Below are 17,470 nucleotides of genomic sequence, written 5' to 3'. Positions count from 1 at the left end.
TACAAACTAAAATATAAAGGTGAACTAAAAGAAACATAATTTAGTACAAAATATATATGCCTAATAGTAAACATTGGTATGACAACATTAAATATCAGTCAAATGCTTATGCCAAAACTTAAAATTACTGAATGTGACAGCCACAAAGGCAGACTGACACATGTGTTGGTGACTGAATTCCATTAGCAGTGAATGTCACTGGTAACATGAATTCTAGAAAGATAATACTTGAAGGGGTGGTGTTATAACATAACAGGTAAAGCCACCGGCTACGAAAGCAAAGGAAGATGGCCTAAATGCTTGGGCCCCTGCTACTCATGTTTGAGACCTGAAGAAGCTCCTGGCTCCTGGGTTCGGCCTGGCCCAGGCCCAGCCATTGTGGCCATCTACGGAGTAAACTAGAGTATGGAAGATCTTCCTCACCCTGACTGCCCCCATGTAACTCTGACTTTCAAATAAATAAGCAGATCTTCAAAATAAGCCTGCTTACATTTAAAAAAAAAAAAGACAGCCCTTGGTAAAATTTAAAACAAACAAATGCACAATCTTCCCCACATTTACAAAGCAGTCATTCGAAGAAAATTAAGTATATATTAAACTTATGCTAAAAATAATTGATTTGGATTTTTTCAAAGAGTATCTATTTGAAACACAGAGAGAGAAGGAGAAGGAAAGAGAGAGAGAATCTTCAATCCATTGGCTCACTCCATAAATGGCTTCAATAGCCAGGGTTGGGCCAGACTGAAGGCAGGAGCCAGGAGTTTCTTTTGGGTCTCCCACATGGGTACAGGGGGCCAAGCACTTGGACCATCTTCCACTGCTTTTCCAGACACATAAGCAGGGAGCTAGATGGGAAGTTGAGCAGCCAGGACTTGAACCAGTGGCCCATATAGCATCACAGGTACCAGCTTAACTGGTTGTACAATGCCAACCCCAATAATTCGTTTGTAGGTAAAATGGAGTTGGGTTGCAGACAACTGGTTCTCAACTTTGGTTACATATTGAAAAAAGAAAAACTTTAACCATGATACTTTGCGTACCATCTCAAAGATTTCTACACAGGGGTTCATGCTGTGGCACAGAAGGCTAAGTCACCATGCCAGCATCCCACGTGAGTACTGTCTCAAGTCCCAATTGCTTCACTTCCAATCCAGCTCCCTGCTAATGTGCCTGGGAAGTCAGCAGATGGCACAAGTGCTTGGACCTCTGTACCCACATGGGAGACCAGGAAGAAGCTCCTGGATCCTGCTTTTGGCTTGACCCAGCCCTGGCCACTGTGGCCATTTGGGGAGTAAAACAGTAGATGGCAAACCTTTCTCTCTGTCTGTCCCTCTCTCTCTGTAACTCTGCCCTTCAAATAAATAAAATAAATATTCAAGAAAAAAAAAAAAAACAGGTATTACCTGTGTGAAATGAAAATGGAAGGCCCTACAGAGCCCCACCCCCAGAATTTCTAATTCATTTAGGTCTGGGATAGAGGTTGAGAATTTGAATTTGTAGTAAGTTCCAATGTGATGCTGATTCAGCTGGTAGGGATACCATATTTTGAGAATCATAGTTCTAGACTACAAAGATTCATAATGACAGGGACTATGTTTTGAATGTCTGACAGAAAATGTACATCAAATAAAATTAGGTAACTTGAGCTAAAATTAACCACAAGATACACTACGCACTGCATATAAAGTAAAAATACAAAAATATTCTCTGGTCTTTATTCTCCGAAGTACCCAGCATGAATGGTCTCTCCATTTGTCTCCTGCTACACAAATCTCACCAACTGCATAGAAATTTCAGAGGCAGCATAAACATGACCTTATTCAAGGAGCATTCCTTGATCACTTGAGCCCATTAGGATCTACATACCCATTGTGGAAATTTTACAGCAGTGATTTTCTGTTGTTGGTTTTGTTTTTGATTTCTGTGCTTTAAAACAACAAACAGGCTGAAAAAACATCCGAGCTGAATTTGGACTTTGTGCCATCGGTCTGAAAGCTCTGCCTTACATTATCTGTATCACTAGCCCAGCACTAATAAAGTAATAAGTATGTAAGTATTATTTCATGTGAATCTTGCTAATTGTCTCCTTAAAAAGTCGTAAGTAGGGTCAGATGTTTGGCCTAGCAACTAAGACATCTACATTCCTTATAGAAGTCCTGGCTCCACTCTCAATCCCAGCTTCTAGACAATGCAGACCCCAGAAGGCAGTAAGTGATGGCTCAAGGAGTTAGGTCCCTGACACTCACATAAGTAGGAAACCTTGATTAAGTTTCTGGCTCTCAGCTTTAGTGCTGGTCAGGCCAAGGTCCAGGCCCAGGCATGGGTGACATTTGGGAAGTGAACTAACCAATGGGAGCTATCTCTGCCTCTCAAATAAGTATTTTTAAATTTAATTTCAGGGACCTGCACTGCAGCATAGCCAGTGAGGCCACCGCCTGCAATGCCAGCATTCCATATGGGCCCCGGTTCAAGTCCTGGCTGCTCCACTTCTGATCCAGCTCTCTGCTGGAAGGCAGGGAAGATGGCCCAGGTGCTTTGGCTCCTGTACCCATTTAGAAGACCCAGAAGAAGCTCCTGGCTCCTGGCTTCAGATCAGCCTAGCTCCAGCCATTGCAGCCATTTGGGGAGTGAACCAGCGGATGGAGAACCTCTCTCTTTCTGTAACTCTGCTTCTCAAATAAATAAAAATCTTAAAAAAAAAGTAATAAATAGTTTAATGGTAAAACTTCCACAGCAAACACAGAACATAAAGCATGGAACAAACAATAAGTGAACTCAATTAATTCACAAAGAATAGGAAAGTTTCTTCTACTGAACAGAAAATCTTCTAAGCATTTATTCACATTTTCATCATAATTTATTCAGTTAAAGCCAAAAAATGTTTTTGAAGTACTAAAATGCTAAGTGAAGGAACTAAGTAAATCAAAGCTCAAAATGTCAGATTCCCTTTTGGACTCATCTTACTGAGTCAAAAATTACAGAGGCCTTACTGTTTTCAGTGCTCAGAATTCCAAAATGCTCATTTATTATAGTGTTATAATTGTTCACAATGCTAACCTTCACGTCTACATGCTATTACAACTGCTCACGGCACTGCTCTCGAGCTCACAGAGGCAAAAACGACATGAAACATTCAAAGCATGAGTGTCCAGAAGGGCTCCAAGAGACCACTCTATAGGAAGAACTGTGATGCCTCTCCTGTCTCTGTGTCAATTACACACTATCAGCCTGCTACCTGCACACTGCTCCTTCCATACAAGCCTTACTGTCAGGCTGTATGGTAGGTGATATACTGCCAATAACCGAGGTACAGTGAGTAGTCTTTCTACATGTCATATACCTCCTTCCTGCTGTTCTACGATCAACTTGCTAAATGGTCTCAGCTTTCTTTATGACTGCAACCCTTATTCCCTGCCAGTCTACTTTTTTCACAGTGCAGAACTACCTGAGGTTCCTAGAACATGCAATGCTCTCTCATGCCTCCACATTAAATAACTACTCCTTTAATTCAAAATGAATGTTTTCCTTGTGTATACAGAATTATGCTTAGTAACTGTGAAAGTGAATCATAATTATGCCTGGCAAGTCAGTTTCCTAATTAGACAGCATAAGCCATAAAACAGAAGTGATACATTTGCATCAGCAATACCTGCTTCCAAGGACTGGCACAGAGGTGGTAGTCAATGATTATTTACTGACGAATGAACAGGGAGTCAGCATTTAGCCTAGTGGTTAAGATGCCTGGTAGCCAGATTCAAATCCCAACTCCAGTTTCTGACTCCAGCTTTCCACTAATGCTGGCCGCAGCGATGGCTCAAGTGACTAGGTGTCTGCCACCCTCATGGGAGACCTAGACTGTGTTCCCAGATCCAGGTTCCAGTCCTACAGTCCTGGCCTAGTCCCAGCTGCTGCAGACATTTGGGGATATGAACCAGCAGTTGGGAACTTTTTCACATGTACGTTCTCTGTTTCTCTGCCTCTCAAATTAAAAAAAAAAAAAAAAAAAAAAAGTTTTCAAAAAGAAAAAATGGAATAACAGAACCATTTCGAATTTCCTGAAATACATCCTCTCATCCCATCTAGAAGAAACACCATTAAAAATATACAATCTGGGGCCGATGCTGTGGTGTAGTGGGTAAAGCCGCTGCTGCAGTGCAGGCATCTCATATGGACGCTGGTTCATTTCCCATTTCTGCCCCATTCTGATTCAACTCTGCTACAGCCTGTGGGAGATGGCCCAAGTCCTTGGGCGCCTACACCCACATGGAAGACCGAGAAGAAACTCCTGGCTTCGGATAGGCACAGCTCCGGCCATTGCAGCCATCTGGGGAGTAAAGCAGTAGATGGAAGACTGACCTCCCCCCTCTCCCCTGTAACTCTGCTTTTCAAATAAATATTTTTCAAAATGCATAAAAAATAAATAAATAAGAGTCAATAATGATCAACTTTTCCAAAAACAAAAATGATAAAACTAAAGATCCGACCAAGTAAGCAACAGATTCAAACAAAACTGACTCTGAAGACTACAGTATTTCTTCCTTTATCATCTTTATCAGGAAAAATGGAGTACTGAGAAAAAACAATGGATGAATTTTATTTGAAGATCACAGTTAGGGGCGGACATTTGGCACAGCACTTAAGATACCACACAAAGTGTCCATATCCCACATAGAAATGCCTGTATTTAAGCCACAGCTGCACTCTGGAATCCAGATGCTTGTTAATGCATACCAAGAGAGGCAGTATGTGATGGCTCAAATAATTGGGTCTCTGCCACCTGTAGAGACCAGGATTGAGTTCCCAGCTCCTGGCTTCACCCTGGCCCAGCTCTGGTTATTACAAGCAAATGGGGAATGAACCAACAAGATGGAAGATCTCTGTCTCCCTCTACCTTCCAAATACAGAAAAACTAAATATGAATTTTTTAAATGATGGTAGACAATGTCTAGAAAAACATTTTGTAAAATTTTTTTTATTTTTAAAATATTTGTTTATTTATTTGAAAAGCAAAGTAGGAGACAGAATGAATCTTTCATTTGCTACTTCACTCCCCAAATGCCCACAACAGCCACGGATGAGCCAAGCCGAAGTCAGGAACCAGGAACTTCAGCTACGTCTCCCATGTGAGTGACAGGAAACCAAGTACTTGAGCCATTATCTGCTACCTCCCAGGCTCATTAGTAAGAAGCTGGATGGGAAGCAGAAGAGTGAGGTCTCCAACCAGCTCCCCAGTATAGGATGCTGGTGGGCTAAACAGTGGTCTAACCAGTGTTAGACCTGGATCACAATGTCTGTCCCCAAATTTGATTTTTTAATTTTTGATAGGCAGTTAGAGAGAGAGAGAGAGAAAGAGAGAGAAGAGTCTTCTTTTTCCGTTGGTTCACCCCCTAAATGGCTGCTATGGCCGGCACGCTGTGCCGATCTGAAGCCAGGAGCCAGGTGCTTCCTCCTGGTCTCCCATGTGGGTGCAGGGCCCAAGCACTTGGGCCATCCTCCTCTGCCTTCCTGGGCCATAGCAGAGAGCTGGACTGGAAGAGGAGGAGCAACCGGGACAGAATCTGGCGCCCCAACCGGGACTAGAACCCGGGGTGCTGGCGCCACAGGTGGAAGATTAGCCTAGTGAGCTGCCGCGCCTGCCCCAAATTTGAATTTTTTAAGGCTTACGACTCACAAAGACAAAAGAATGGGAGAGAAGATAATCAACACAATATTAAAAGCTAGAAAGCAGTTGGATAAGTCAGCAAACCTAGAAAATTAATTCCTAAATCTTACAGAGGGAAAACCAAGAAATAATCTAATGTATACCTCAGAAACATCAAAAAGCTCAAGAACTGACAGCACCATGAACTTTTATAAGTAAGGCTGAATATGTGGCTAAAAGCAGATGGCCTGGTCAAAGCCCGTTAAAGAAACAGATTCCCAAGTGTCCTCCCCAATTCTAGGGAGTTACGTAACTGCCCTTTCCCACCCAACAGATTAATGAAGTTTTTAAAGGGTAAAACTCAGGCCATACAAAGCATCAAAAATCAGGATGGCTTATGACTTCTCAACATCAATGGTAGTCAAAAGACAACTGACGGGGCAGGCATTTGGCATACCAGTGTAAACTCAACTTAGGATGCTTTTATCCCACACTGGGAGTGCCCAGGTTCGAATTTCCACTCCTGATTCCAGCTTCCCGCAAATGTGCACCCTGGGAAGGAGATATGATGGCTCAAGTAGTTGGGCCCCTGCCACTCATTTAGGACACCAAGACTGAGTTCCTGGCTCCTAGCTTTGACCTACCCCAAACCCAGATGTTGCAGGCATTTGGGCAGTGAACCAACAAAACAGAGTTCTTTCTCTATCCCTCTGCCTTCAAATAAACAAATAAATAATAGATAATGTTTTCATAATTCTGAAAGAAAATGACTTCTACTCTAAAATCATATGCCCATTAAATAATAAATCTAGCTTAATGATAACATTTTCAGAGTCTCAAAAAGAAATAAAATTTCTACACATACAGCATTTCCTAGGAAACTATTTGAAGCATGTGCTCCACTGAAACAAGGGAAGGAACCAATAAAAATGAGCAAGACATAGTATCCAGATACTACTATGTATCTAGATACTATTATGTGGGAAGCACTATAGAGAAATGCCAGGAAGACACCTCTGCAGTAGGCCTAGAAAGTAACACGGCTCAACTGATTCACGGCTTACATACTAAAGGATGGAATACACACACAGACATACAAAAAACAATTTAATGAAGGGAAGGAAGGTAGGTGTTTGATGTACTGGTTAATATGGTGTTAGGGATGCCCACACCCCATATCGGGAGTATCTGGATTCCAGTCCAGACTCCACTCACTCCTGATTCCAGCTTCTTGCTAATATTCACCCTGGGAAGTAGTGGGTGATGGTTCAAATACATGGGTCCTTGCCAATCATGGGGGAGACCTGCAGTGAGTTCTTGGCTCCTGGCTTCAGCATAGCCCAGACCTAGCAGGTATGAGCATTTGGGGAGTGAACAAATAGATGGGAGACCTCTCTCCTTCTACCTTTAAAAAACAAATGATAGGGAAGAGACAAGGCAGTAAAAGAGTTAAGGTTTTGGGGTCACCACTGTGTCATGGCAGGTAAAGCCACTGCCTGCATGCCACCGGCACCCCAAATGGGTGCCAGTTTGACTCCCAGCTGCTCCACTTCTAATCCAGCTCCCTGCTAACGAGCCTGGAAAAGCAACAAGTATTTGGGCACCTGCCACCCATGTGGGAGACCCAGATGGAGTTCCAAGTTCCTGGCTTCAGCCTGGCCCTATCCTGGCTATTGTGGCCATCTGGTGAGTAAACCAGTGAATGGAAGATCTTTCTCTCCCTATCACTCTGCCTCTTTTTTAAAAAGATTTATTTGAAAGGCAGTGTTAGAGAGAGATCTTCCATCAGCTAGTTCATTCTCCAAACAGCCACAATGGCCAGGGCTGGGCCAGGCCAAAGCCCGGAGCCAGGAGCTAGGAGCTTCATCCGGGTTTTCCACAGGGTAACAGGGGCTCAAGCTCTTGGGCCATCTTCCACAGCTTTTCAGGTGAATTAGCAGTAAGCTGGATCAGAAGTGGAGCAGCCTGGGCCCATATAGGATGCAGGTGTCGCAGGCAGCAGCTCAACCAGCTATGCCACAATGCCAGCCTCCTGTCACTCTGCCTTTCAAATAGAAAAAATAAACCTTTAAAGAGAGAGAAAGAGAGAGAGAGAGAGATCCAGCTGATTTCCCTCCTCAAAGTCCTCCTCAAAATTACCTATGAAATGAATCTTAATTAAAGGGAATATTACCCATAAAGCTTACAAATATAGAACCTAACTTTTGAAAACATACAACTACAGGGACAATATTTGGATGGCAAAATACATTTTTGTTAAAATAATGGCAGCAATTTGTGGTAGTTTTTCTGTTGTTGCTTTCTGTAATAGTTTATTAAACTAGAAAACATTTATTTTAATTGTATCTAAATTCAAGACCTACACTAAATCGTAGTTCGAGAATAAATAAGATGATCATACTTAGAACTATTTAATAGAAACTACATGTAAGTAATGTGTCAGAGGTAGCAGTGCACTGGTTACCAAAACTGAGCATTAGTCATATTCCAAATGGCAGCCTTCAAGTTATTTAATTCCCATGAACACTGTCAATAAGTTAAATTATTAATAGTAAACAAAACTTCAAGTTGGATTAAATTTGTAACTCCAATAATCCAAAATAAATTTAAATCATAAAAATTCACTCATTTAAACTAGTAAAGTACAAAATGTATCAAAAGGGACTTTGACCTCTGATTGACAGTTGCTTCGAATTCCTTCCAGTGGCACAGCAGGTACGGAATTCATGGAATTCAGGTCTTCAAGGTCCAGCAAGCACTGTGGTTCAACCACCCAGTCAACACTAATTTGGGCAATGCTGGGTAATTATCTAACTGCTTAGATCTCTTCCCTCTTATTTCACAACTGCCATTACTTCTAAATGGTAGGAAAGAGAGATGAATGTGATATTAATAAACATTAAAAATTAGTTATTAGCAGTGTAAGGAAAATCTGTGCACAGGAATGTGGTTAAACTGTAGTTTAAAATAAAGCTTCTGGTTTACCCACGGATTTCTTTTAATCCTTATAATCCTCCTGCAGCAGGCATGGATAATCAGGATCACATTTCCCTTGAAGGCAAATAAGCAATTTCCTGGTGGTCTCCAAAGTGGCTTGAGCACCAGAGCAAGGGATGCTGAAGTCCCCTCCTGGGTTCACACTAGGGAGGATTCTGAGCTTCAGACCTGGTTCCTGCCATACCACCATATAGAGGACTGCTCAGATTAACATGTTTTTACTTCAACACTACACTACCGCCAGTTAAAAGTTCAAGCTCCAATAATCTGCTAAATATTCAAGAATCTACTTTAAGGAAATATACATTCTTGGGGTGAAAGAGGGAACAAAAAGATCACCAATTTCTAGATTATTAACTACCTTAAACTGGAACCAAATTAACAGGTAACAAATAGCTACAGTTGCAATATATCTTAGCCATACAAATGGTTTATCTCTTTAGTCCCTAACAAAGTTGAATACCTAAACTAACCCTTAAGTACTGGAATAAAATGCACAGGCTAGAACAAAATGACAATGCTAGAAAGAGACTAGAAAGAAAGGCTGGAACTTCAGAATATACTACTTGACAAAAGTAATTTCTCTCTTACCTTGTACTGGGAGTTACATACTTTAAGTATGTAAGAACTCCAGGTTTACCAAAGGGAGATGAGAGGATATGTGAGACTGGCATTACAATTTTATCACAGATGTGGCCCCTACATTTCAAAGATAGTTTCGATAGTACCCTTTTTTTTTTTAAAGATTTTATTTATTTGAGAGGTAGAGTTAGTTACAGAGATAATGAGAGAGAAAAAAATCTTCCATCTTGGTTCACTCCCTAATTGGCCCCAACAACAGGAGTTGGGCCGATCTGAAGCCAGGAGCCAGGAGCTTCTTCTAGGCCTCCCATGAGAGTGCAGGGGCCCAAGCACCTGGGCCATCTTCTCCACAGAGCTGGATTGGAAGAGGAGCAGCCAGAACGCGAACCAGTGCCCATATAGGATACTGGTTATAGCAGGCAGAGGCTTAGCCCACTAAGCCACAGCACTGGCCCCCCATTGTATTTTTTTTTTTAAGATTTATTTATTTTATTTGAAAGGCAGAGTTACAGAGAGCCAGAGGTACAGAGGTTGAGAGAGAAGGAGAGAGAGACAGAGAAGGGTCTTCCATCTGCTGGTTCACTGCCCAGATGGCTGCAAGGGCTGAAGCCGCAGCGATCCGAAGCCGCAGCGATCCGAAGCCGCAGCGATCCGAAGCCAGGATCTAGGAGCTTCTTCCGGGTCTCCCACGCAGGTGCAGGGGCCCAAAGAGTAGGGCCATTTTCTATGGCTTTCCCAGGCCAGCACAGAGAGTTGGATCAGAAGAGAGGCAGCCGGGACCCGAACCGGCACCCATATGGGATGCTAGCACTGCAGGTCAGGGCTTTAACCCACTGCACCACAGTGCTGGCCCCCCTATTGTATCTTACATTATGGGGTTTGCCTTGCCAGACAGGTTCCAGAAGCTATATATATATTTTTTTTTATGTAAAGCATTGATAACACTCCTGTATCTACAACGTCAATTACTTTAATGCACATATATCCGGCACGCTGATGACTGGCATTCTCTTATTCATATTAGGTTGATCTACTTGTTTCAATTCTGACATGATCTATCTACAAGAAAATTTCTCCTAAATATTTTTAATTCAATGTCACTCCTCCTTTTAGAAATCAACAGATAGTCAATCTGCATTATCCAGGGTAACTGTTAGCTAATACACTGTAACACCCCAACCCTACATCCAACCCTTTTCATTTTCCCATTCACAACTAAAGCCTGTGACTCAAACAATTTAACCTGGAGACAGCATAAAAGCTACCATGGATATGTGCCAGAACAAAGTCAAAGAAGTACACCAGTTTAGACTCTTCCAGTGTCTAGAAGATCCAGAAACATAGACCTTGACTATGAGAAAGTAAAAAGCCATCTTCAGGAAAGCATAGTTCTCTCTCATAGGTGTTCATTCCAGCAGCCACTGGACTACTAGAGGTTCATAGGCACACTTTAGGCCACTGCTTGGGAGGCTCCCAACCTATATCAAAGTACAGGTTCCTACTCGGCTTTTGATCCTGCTTCCTGCTGATGCATCCTAGAAGGCAGCAGGTGAGGGTTTATGTACTTGGGTTCCTACCACCCATGTGGGAGACAGGGAAGGAGTTCCTGGCCCCTGGCTTCAGCCTGGCTGTTGCAGGAATTTGGGGAGTGAACCAGGAGATGAAGATGTCTCTTCCTCTCTGTCACTCTGCCTTTCTAACAAATAAATCTTAAAAAGAAAAGAAAAATTGCCCATCAAACCAGAAAACAGAAAGAGGGCAGAGGGAAAAAATTCAAGCATCAAAATCTGGGGGTGAGAGACTGGCACTGTGATGCAGCAGGTTAAGCCAATCCCTGCAAAGCTGGCATCCCTTTTGAGGAGTGAACCAGCAGGTGAAAGATCTCTGTCTCTTCCTCTCCTTAATTCTACTTTTCAAATAAATCAATAAATTAAAAAAGAAAAGGAAGAAAGAACTCAAGGTAAAACAAAACAAAACAACAACAAAAAAACAGGGGCCACTGTGGTGTAACAAGTAAAGCTGGTACCTGCATCACTGGCATGCCATATGGGTGCCAGTTCGAGTCCTGGCTACTCCACTGCTGATACAGCTCTCTGCTATAGCCTGGGAAAGCAGCAGCAGATGGCCCAACTCCTTGGGCCCCTGCACCCACGTGGGAGACAGGAAAAAAAGCTCCTGGCTTCAGATCAGCCCAGCTCAAGTCATTGCAACTATTTGGAGAGTAAATCAGCAGATGGAGGATCTCTCTCTCTCTCTTTCTCTCTGCCTCTCCCTCTCTGACTCTTTAAGTAAATACAAAAACTTAAAAAAAAATAAAAACATAAAAAACAAATAAATAATCTTTAGATAAAAAATGGGAGAAATTCAGAAAGGAAGTTGCCCTATATAAACTTAAAAAAACCAGCGCTGTGGTAGTATGTTAAAGCCCCAGCCTACAGTGCCAGCATCCCATATGGGTGCTGGTTCGAGTCCCAGCTGCACTACTTCTGATCCAGCTCTCTGCTATGGCCTGGGAAAGCAGTTGAAGATGGCCCAAGTCCTTGGACCCCTGCACCCTTGTGGGAAGACCCAGAGGAAGCTCCTGGCTTCTGGCTTCAGATCAGCTCAGCTCTGGCCGTTGTGGCCATTTGGGGAGTAAACCAGTGAATGCAAGACCTCTCTCTGGCTCTACCTCTCTCTGTAATTGTCTTTCAAATAAGTAAAATAAATCTTTTAAAACAAAAAAGAAAATTTATGGTATCATTCCTTATCTTTCTATTTTTACTTAATGTTGTTAGTATTATTTTCTAGTTTAGTATTTCCTACTCCAAAGCTTTTTTTATTTCCAATTTTAAGTATAGTGTTCTTTGATAATAATCAGACATGGTCCAGTTTGCATGCAAAGGACTCGCCTGGGATGGGAGATGTTCACTCTCAATGTTCAAGTGAATAATGCGCTGGATGGCCTCATAACTCAGTGCAGGCACACATTCATTGCTTGGAAATTTCTGTAAATTGTTTGTTTAATGACACCATTCACATCTCAAATGAAGATTCACAATAACATAATATAAAATAAATGGCAGAGCCAGCACTGTGGTGTAGAAGGTTAAGCCGCTGCTAGGTTCAAGTCCCAGCTGCTCCACTTCCAATCCAGCTCCTTGCTAATGTGCCTGGGAAAGCAGTGAAAATGGCCCAAGTCCTTGGGCCACTGCCACCCACCTGGAAGACCTGAATGAAGCGCCTGGCTTTGGCCTGGAATAGCCCCAGCTATTGCAGCCATTTGGGGAGTGAACCAGCAGATGGAAGATCCCTCTCTCCTGCTCTAACTCTGGCTTTCAAATAAAAAATAAAAATGTCTTTAAAAATAAAATGGCTCAATAACTGGTATATTTCAGTGTATGTTTTGCTTTTATCTCATACTAAAACAAATTTCATGTTAGTGTTTTGTATGTGAAGTCTACTTTTTCTAAAAAGATTTATTTATTTACTTGAAAGGCAGAGTGACAGAGAAAGAGAGAGAAATCTTCCATGTCCTGGCTTAATCTGCAAATGGTCTCAATGGATGGTGCTGGGCCAAGCTAAAGTCAGAAGCTAGGAACTCCATCCCAGTATTCCACTTGAATGGCAGGAATTCAAGTACTTGAGATATCATCTGCTGTTTACCAGGTGCATTAGCAGGGAGAAGGATCAGAAATAGAGTTGCTAGATTCAAATTGGCATGCTGATATGGGATGTGGGCATTCCAATCAGCAATTTAGTCTGCTGGGCCATGATGCTCAACCCTCGCTTTTAAAAAAATTTATTCATTTGAAAAGCAGAGAGATAGGGCCTGTGCAGTGGCACAGCAGGTAAAGTTGACACCTACAGCACCATCATACCGCCGCTGGTTCAAGTCCTGGCTACTCGTCACTTCTGATCCAGATCCCCGCTAATGTGCCTGGGAAGGCTGCAGAAGATGGTCTAAGTACTTGGGCCCCAGGACTCATGTGGGAGATCTGGAAGAAGCTCCCAGCTTTGGATCAGCCCAGCTGCGGCCATTGTAGCCACTTGGAGAGTGAACCAGATGACAAAAGACCCTTCCGTCTCTCCCTCTCTGTCTGTAACTCTACCTCTCAAATAAATAAAATCTTAAATATCTATTTATAAATAACAAAAAAGAAGTGCAGCCTGAAGTAGACCTTAAGAACTCTGATATAGGATGCTGGCGCCGCAGGCAGAGGCTTTACCTACTACGCCACAGCGCCAGCCCTCAGGCTGTGCTGTTGATCCAGCTTACGACTAACAAGCATCCTGGGAGGCAGCAGGAAAAGGCTCAAGAACTTGGGTCTCTGCCACCCATGTGGGAGACCTGGATTGAGTTCCAGGCTCCTGGTTTCTGCCTGGTCCAGCTTTGCTGTAGTGAGTATTTGGGGAGTGAGCCAGGGGGTAGAAGATATACCTCTCTCCCTCGCTCTGCTTTCAAATAAATAAGGTTTTTTAGAAGAGTACAGGCAGAGAAAGGAAGAGGGACTAGCTGGAAGCCCTGAGGCATTAGAATATTTCAAATTCAAGAGAAGGAAAAGAAAAAGTCAACAAGAGACAGAGTGAAGAGGAGGAAAACTCTAAAACCCTAGGATCTTGGAAGGTTCCTACAGACAACGTGATGATTCTCTACCACATCAGCACCACCTCCCAGCCCCTGCTTGCTACACATGCACACAAATTCTATAAACAAAAAACCACTGCTGGGCAGGCACTGTGACACAGGAGGCTGAACCCACTACTCCCCAGCCTTTTCACAGAACATACAACTAGTTCTATGTTGAGTTCAACAGTCTAAGTTAAACAACGGGGAAGACCTCAAGGAATAACATCATTTAGACTACAGAATTTTCTTCCCCCCTCCCCATATAGTTCACTGACATTGACAAAGCAAGTTGGAGCAAAGGCCTTAATGGAAGAGTCTCCTGGACAAGCAGGAAAGACAGGCAAGAGAAACAAAACGGTAAGAAATCAAAACCTGGGGCCGGTGCTGTGGCTCACTTGGTTAATCCTCCGCCTGCGGCGCGGGCATCCCCTATGGGTGCCGGGTTCTAGTCCCAGCTGCTCCTCTTCCAGTCCAGCTCTCTGCTGTGGCCCGGGAGGGCAGTGGAGGATGGCCCAAGTGCTTGGGCCCCTGCATCCCACCCTCACGGGAGACCAGGAAGAAGCACCTAACTCCTGGCTCTGGATCGGCACAGCACCGACCGTGGCGGCCATTTGGGGAGTGAACCAGCGGAAGGAAGACCTTTCTTTCTTTCTTTCTTTCTTTCTTTCTTTCTTTCTTTCTTTCTCTCTCTCTCTCTCTCTCTCTCTCTCTCTCTCTGTCTATAACTCTGTCAAATAAAAAATGTTTTTTAAATTAAAAAAAAAAAAAAAAGAAAAGAAAAGAAAACCCAACAACTGTCTACCAGGAGGTTCTAAAAGCCTCCCCGGAAAGGGGCATATTCTCACCAGTGTGAATCAGGGGTATAACTTTGTTTATGTTTCTTAAATCATTCTGGCTTTTCAACCTCTTGATTTTTACTTTGTTCTACACCTACGTTCTGAAACCAGGCTAAGATCTTTATCCTGACCTTTCCTATGCTACATTTTTATGACTTAAAACAGTTCTGCTTTTACTACAGAAGCCTTACAATGTAGCACAAAATCCCCAAATGATTAATGAACTGCTGAGAACTTTGAGTCGTCGGAGATGATTTTATTAGGAATCATATTTCCAAACATTCATTCAGCGCTTCAAAATAAGCACTCATCTAATTTAATTATGATGACTTCACCAGACAGTAACACTGCCCACAACGATGTTTACAAAAGCACTTGTCACTCCCTTCGGATGTAGCAATGCAGAAACAGGAGTCTGTTTCCCTACTCGCCGTGGGTTTATACTCTGTAACAAGTGACAGCGCTTAAGTGTCACTTAAGATTATTTAAACCGCACAACACTTCAAGCTGGTGTCCCACCATCTCCCATCCCAGGCGAGTCCTGAATTCGCCTGTTTTCCTGACAGCAGTCGGTACCCGAGACGGGTTTCCTGGTCAGCCGCTGCCCAGGACGAGACGACGCGACTCTACGACACCGCGGGATTCTGTTTTGCCCGCTGCGAGAGAACAAGGCTCCGCTCACTAAAAAACTCCGGCAGCGGCTACTGCAACAGCAGAACAATAATAAACGTGCCCCCAAACGCACGCCCGCAGTCCGGAGTGAGCCACGGCCAAGCAGGGACGCGGCGGCAGGGCTGCTCCCAACAGCCGCCCTGGCCGAGCCGCACAACAGCCTCAGGAAGTGAGCCTTGTTCTTCCCGTCGAACCAATCCAGACACTCCGGCCCAACGCCCCAGGAAGGTTCGGTATCGGCGCTGGGATTCGACAACACGTCCGCAACTCAGGACCCAGGGATCCCCGCCCCTGAAACACACCCCTGCGCAAAAACAAACAAAAAAAAGGCACCCGAGGGTCGGGGAGCTCCGGTGCGGTCCGCATAGACGGGCCCGAAAGCGCCGGCGGCCCGTGGCGCCCGGCCGCGTCCCCGCAGCTCCGGAGGCCGGGGCGCCGCTCACCTTGCAGAGCCCCGGGCGGGCCGCAGCCGCGCGCGGCGCCCCTGCCGGTCGGCGGGCGAGAGTCCTCCGCGACAGCAGGAAGCGCGGCGCGGGCACCGGACCCGCTGGCGACGCGGGCAGGGGCCCACAGGACAGCCCCGCCGGCCCGCGCCGGAGCACCTCAGCCCGCCGCCGCCGCCGCCGTCCCTCAGCCGCGCCGCATCCGGGTCCCGGGCTGCCGCACTCACCTGCCCGGCGCTCCGCCGCCGCCGGCTCCCGCTCCGGGAACGCAGTCAACAACCCGGGCCGCCGCGACTGCCCCGCTCCAGCGCCCTCATCCCCGCCTCCTTCAGTCACCGCCCGCCTTGCCCCGCGCGGCTTACACCCGCCGGCAGCCCACTGCCATGGCCCGCTCCGCCACAGCCGCCGCACCGACCGACGGAGCACGCGCGCGCCGCCGCCGCCGTGCCCGCGCCCGCGCGCGCGCTCGCCTCCCAGGCCGCCTCCCGGCAGCCCCCGCCCCGCCCCCTCCCGGCGCCCGGACCAATCCGGGGCCCGGCGGCCGGGCGGGGAGATAGGCCGCGCCGCCGCCCGCCTTCGCCGCACCGCGCGGGTCCCGGAGGACTGCGGGAGTCGGGAATCCCCGGCGAGCTGCCCTGGGGAAAGACCCGCACCTGTCGCGGCCTTCCCAGCCGGCTCCCGAGAGCCGCGCTGCTGCCGGGTCGCCTCCGGGACGTCCCGGCTCCTCGCAGTTCCAGCCTGCGGGGAGGGACCGCACGGCTCGGCGAGCGCTGGGCTTCGCCGCCTTCTGTGGGTCACCCCAGTTGTGGGGATGGCAACGCTAGATTGGCTGCCGCACAGCCTTGCGCTGCGAAGGCCATTGAAAGGCCAAAGTCCAGTCTTTTCAAGCCCAGGATTTTTTTTTTTTTTTCTGCGATGACAGCGGCAGCATTTGTCTCAGAGGGAGCCTTTACCCAACCCTTTTGCCGACCTTATCGTCTGTTATGTTGGACCTCAACCGGGAAATTTCATAGCCCTCTTTGATGAGGAGTGTTTAATAAGCGAGTTTTGATCAAATTTTTAGCTCACTGCGGTGCGGCTGTGAAGTGGTTTTTTTTTTCTTTGCTTTTCTTCTTTTTTTTCTTTTTTCTTTTTCTTTTTTTCTTTTTTTTTTTTTTTCCACAGGCAGAGTGGACAGTGAGAGAAAGAGACAGAGAGAAAGGTCTTCCTTTTTCCGTTGGTTCACCCCGGGTGAAGTTATTTTAACTTAGTGCTACTGTAATAGGTTTGGCAAGTAATTGAAGGGTTGGGGACAGAACTAGTAGAGCCTAATACTGGTAAAGCAAAGGTGACTAGACAGTTCATTGATGAAATAATAGTTTGATAAAAGACAAGAACCATACCACAGTCAAAAGTAGCTTACAGGGGCCAGGGTTATGGGGCTTTGGACTTTGCTGCTGCCTGCAACACTGGCTTCACCTAGGAAAGCTGCTTGGAGTCCCCTCTGCTCCGCTTCCAATCCAGCTCCCTGCTAATGGCCTGGGAAAGCAGCGGAGGATGGCCCAAGTGCTTGGGCCCACATAGGGGACCTGGACCGAGCTCTGAACCAGCCCTGGCCGTTTTTCAGCCATCTGGGGAGTGAGCCAGCAAATGGAAAATTTCTCTCTCTCTCGCTCTCTCTCTCTCCTGCTCTTCCACCGCCTCTCACTCT

The 17,470-nt window shown here is 45.5% G+C and overlaps 1 protein-coding gene across 2 annotated transcripts in view; it reads right to left on the bottom strand.

Annotated features, from left to right (window-relative positions):
* Positions 1 to 16,120, bottom strand: part of PIK3CB (phosphatidylinositol-4,5-bisphosphate 3-kinase catalytic subunit beta) — a 168,745-nt gene extending 152,625 nt beyond the window's left edge. The window contains exon 1 of one of the 2 annotated variants that reach the window (XM_062214065.1): positions 16,008 to 16,120. The gene's annotated coding sequence lies outside the window, so the exon portion shown is untranslated. The remainder of the gene's footprint in view (positions 1 to 16,007) is intronic. The other variant, XM_062214058.1, reaches the window with a different exon arrangement.
* Between the last annotated feature and the right edge of the window lie 1,350 nt (positions 16,121 to 17,470).

This window comes from Lepus europaeus, chromosome 2 (genome assembly GCF_033115175.1).
Source record: "Lepus europaeus isolate LE1 chromosome 2, mLepTim1.pri, whole genome shotgun sequence".
NCBI lineage: Eukaryota > Metazoa > Chordata > Mammalia > Lagomorpha > Leporidae > Lepus > Lepus europaeus.
Note: the sequence above shows the minus strand (reverse complement) of the source record. Positions and strands in the feature narration are given on the sequence as shown.